The 4,245-nt window shown below is 37.6% G+C and overlaps 1 pseudogene; it reads left to right on the top strand.

Moving 5' to 3' along the window:
- Positions 1–2,227: 2,227 nt before the first annotated feature.
- LOC131808634 (U4 spliceosomal RNA) lies at positions 2,228–2,387 on the top strand (annotated as a pseudogene).
- The last annotated feature ends 1,858 nt before the right edge of the window (positions 2,388–4,245 follow it).

Genomic DNA, 4,245 nt, shown 5'->3' with positions numbered 1-4,245 from the left:
CCTAAAAAAAAAAAAAAAAAAGACCAGAAGACCACTTAAAATCCTAAGCATTGCTTGAGTAGAGGAGGCTTAATAACCTATTCTTAAAGGACAGAGTTCTAAAAATTAGTATTCTGTAGCTCTGATTTCACTAATTTAAGTGAAAGAATTTCACCATGGACATATGCTATGTGCCAGGAACATGAAGATTTTAATGTAATTCTTATTTATTTATTTATTTATTTAACATATAATGTATTATTTGCCCCAGGGGTACAGGTCTGTGATTCATCAGTCTTACACAATTCACAGCACTCACCATAGCACATACCCTCCCCAATGTCCATAACCCAGCCACCCCATCCCTCCACTCCCCATCCCCCAGAAACCCTCAGTTTACTTTGTGAGATTAAGAGTCTCTTATGGTTAGTCTCCCTGGTCCCATCTTGTTTCATTTTTTTCCCTCCCTTCCCCTGATGACCCACCGCCCTGCCTCTCAAATTCCTCATATCAGAAAGATCATATAATTGTCTTTCTCTGATTGACTTACTTCACTTAGCATAATACTCTCTAGTTCCATGCACATCATTGCAAATGGCAAAATTTCAGGTTTTTGATGGCTGCATAGTATTCCTGTGTGTGTGTGTGTGTGTGTGTGTGTGTGTGTGTGTGTGATATCTTCTTGATTGGGTTATTTGCGTGTGATATCTTCTTTATCCATTCATCTGTTGATGGACATTTAGGTTCTGTCCATAGTTTGGCTATTGTAGACATTGCTGTTATAAACTTTGGGGTGCATGTGTCCCTTCAGATCATTACATTTGTATCTTCAGGGTAAATACTCAGTAAGGTAATTGCTGGGCCCATAGGGTAGCTCTATTTTTAACTTTTTGAGGAACCTTCATGCTGTTTTCCAGAGTGGCTGCACCAGCTTGCATTCCCTCCAACAGTGTAGGAGGGTTCCCTTTTCTATGCTTCCTTGTCAACATCTCTAATTTCCTAAGTTGTTAATTTTAACCATTTTGACTAGTGTGAGGTGGTATCTCACTGTGGTTTTGATTTGTATTTCCCAAATACTGAGTGATGTGGAGCACTTTTTCATGCGTCTGTTGGCTATCTGGATGTCTTTGCAGAAATGTCTGTTCATGTCTTCTGCCCATTTCTTGATTGGGTTATTTGTTCTCTGGGTGTTGAGTTTGATAAGATCTTTATAGATTTTAGATGCTAGCCCTTTATCTATTTATCATTTGCAAATATTTTCTCCCATTCTGTTGGTTGTCTTTTGGTTTTGTTGACTGTTTCCTTTGCTGTGGAAAAGCTTTTGATCTTGATGAAATCCCAATAGTTCATTTTTTCCCTTGCTTCCCTTGCCTTTGGCAATATTTCTAGGAAGAAGTTGCTGTGGCTGAGGTTGAAGAGGCTGCTGTCTGTGTTCTCCTCAAGGATTTTGATGGATTCCCATCTCACATTGAGGTCTTTCATCCATTTGGAGTCTACTTTTGTGTGCAGTGTAAGGAAATGGTCTAGTTTCATTCTTCTGTACATGGTTGCCCAATTTTCCCAACATCACTTGTAGAAGATACTGTCTTTTTTCCACTGGACATTCTCTCCCGCTTTGTCGAAGATTAGTTGACTATAGAGTTGAAGGTCCATATCTGGGTTCTCTCTTCTGTTTCACTGATCTATGCGTCTGTTTTTGTGTCAGTACCATACTGTCTTGGTGATTACAACTTTGTAATAGAGCTTGAAGTCTGGTAATTGTGATGCCACCAACTTTGGTTTTCTTTTTCAACATTCCTCTGGCTATTTCAGGTCTTTTCTGGTTCCATACAAATTTTAGGATTATTTGTTCCATTTCTTAAAAAAAAAGTTGATAGTATTTTGATAGGGATTGCATTATATGTGTAGATTGCTTTAGGTAGCACAGACGTTTTCACAATATTTGTTCTTCCAATCCATGAGCATGGAACGTTTTTCCATTTCTTTGTGTCTTCCTCAATTTCTTTCATGAGTACTTTATTATTTTCTGAGTATAGGTTCTTTGCCTCTTTGGTTAGGTTTATTCCTAGGTATCTTGTGGTTTTGACTGCAATTGTAAATGGGATCAAATCCTTAACCTCTCTTCTGTCTTGTTGGTGTATAGAAATGCAACTAATTTCTGAGCATTGATTTTATATCCTGACACTTTACTGAATTCCTGTATGAGTTCTAGCCGTTTTGGAATGGGCTCTTTTGAGTTTTCCACATAAGCTTTGCGCAGTGGCAGTATCGTAGCCAATGAGGTTTATCCGAGGCGCGATTATTGCTAATTGAGTTTTCCACATAAAGTAACATATCATCTGCAAAGAGTGAGAGTTTGACTTCTTCTTTGCTGATTCAGATGCCTTTAATTTCTTTTTGTTGTCTGATTGCTGAGGCTAGGACTTCTAGAACTATGTTGAATAGCAGTGGTGATAGTGGACAGTCCTGCCATCATCCTGATGTTAGAAGAAAAGCTTTCAGTTTTTCCTCATCGAGAATGATATTTGCTGTGCATTTTTCATTGATGGCTTTTATGATATTGAGGTATGTACCTTCTATCCCTACACTCTGAAGAGTTTTGATCAAGAAAGGATGCTGTACTTTGTCAAATGCTTTTTCAACATCTATTGAGAAAATCATATGGTTCTTGTTCTTTCTTTTATTTATGTTTTGTATCACATTGATTGATTTGCAGATGTTGGATGAAACTTGTAGCCCAGGAATAATTCCTACTTGGTCATGGTGAATAATCCTTTTAATGTACTATTGGATCATATTGGCTAGTATTTTGGTGAGAATTTTTGTATACATTCATCAAGGATATTGCTCTGTAATTCTCTTTTTTGATGGGATTTTTGGTTTGGGGATAAAGGTAATGCTGGCCTCATAAAATGAGTTTGGAAGTTTCCATTCCATTTCTATTTTTTGGTACAATTTCAGGAGAATAGGTATTAATTCTTTAAGTGTTGTTTGGTGGAATTCCCATGGGAAGCCATCTGGCCCTGGGTTCTTGTCTGTTGGGAGATTTCTAAAAAAAATTTTATTTATTTATCTGACAGAGGGAGAGATCACAAGCAGGTAGAGAGGCAGGCAGAGAGAGAGGGAGAAACAGGCTTTCTGCTGAGTGGAGAGCCCGATGTGGGGCTCGATCCCAGGACCCCGAGATCATGACCCAAGCTGAAGGCACCCAGTTGCCCCTTGTTGGGAGACTTTTGATAACTTCTTCAATCTCCTTACTGGTTATGGGTCTGTTCATGTTTTCTATTTCTTCCTGGTTCACTTTTGGTAGTCTATATATTTCTAGGAATGAATCCATTTCTTCCAGATTGTCAACTTTGCTGGTGTATAGTTGTTCATAATATGTTCTTATAATTGTTTGTATTTCTTTGGTGTTGGTTGTGATCTCTCCTGTTTCATTTATGATTTTATTAATATGGGTCCTTTCTCTTTTCTTTTTGATAAATCTGGCCAGGACCTTATCAATCTTACTAATTCTTTCAAAGAACAAGCTCCTAGTTTCATTGATCTATTCTATTGTCCTTTTGGTTTCTAGTTCATTAATTTCTGCTCTGATCTTTATTATTTCTCTTCTCCTGCTGGGCTTAGGCTTTCTTTGGTGTTCTTTCTCCAGCTCCTTTAGGTGTAGGGTCAGGCTGTATACTTGAGACTCTTCTTGTTTCTAGTTAAAGGCTTGTGTTGCTATATACTTTCCTCTCAGGATTGCCTTTTCTGTGTCCCAAAGATTTTGAACAGTCATGATTTCATTTCCATTTGTTTCCATAAATTTTAAAAAAATTCTTCTTTAATTTTCTGGTTGACCCATTCATTCTTTAGTAGGATGCTCTTTAGCCTCCATGTATTTGTGTTCTTTCCAACTTTCCTCTTGTGGTTGAGTTCCAGTTTCAAAGCATTGTGGTCAGAAAATATGAAGGAATGATCTTAGTCTTTTGGTACTGGTTGAAACCTGATTTGTGACCTAGGATGTGATCTATTATGGAGAATGTTCCACGTGCACTAGAGAAGAATGTGTATTCTGTTGCTTTGGGATGGAATATTCTGAATATATCTGTGATGTCCACCTGGTCCAGTGTTTCATATAAAGCCTTTATTTCCTTGTTGATCTTTTGCTTAGATGATCTGTCCATTTCGGGGGGGGTGTTAAAGTCCTCTATTATTACTGTATTATTGTTGATGTGTTTCTTTGATTTTGTTATTAATTGGTTTATATAATTGGCTGCTCCCATG

Source organism: Mustela lutreola, chromosome 9 (assembly GCF_030435805.1).
Source record: "Mustela lutreola isolate mMusLut2 chromosome 9, mMusLut2.pri, whole genome shotgun sequence".
Classification (NCBI taxonomy): Eukaryota; Metazoa; Chordata; class Mammalia; order Carnivora; family Mustelidae; genus Mustela; species Mustela lutreola.
The sequence above is the reverse complement of the archived record's forward strand: the minus strand, read 5'-3'. Positions and strand labels throughout refer to the sequence as shown.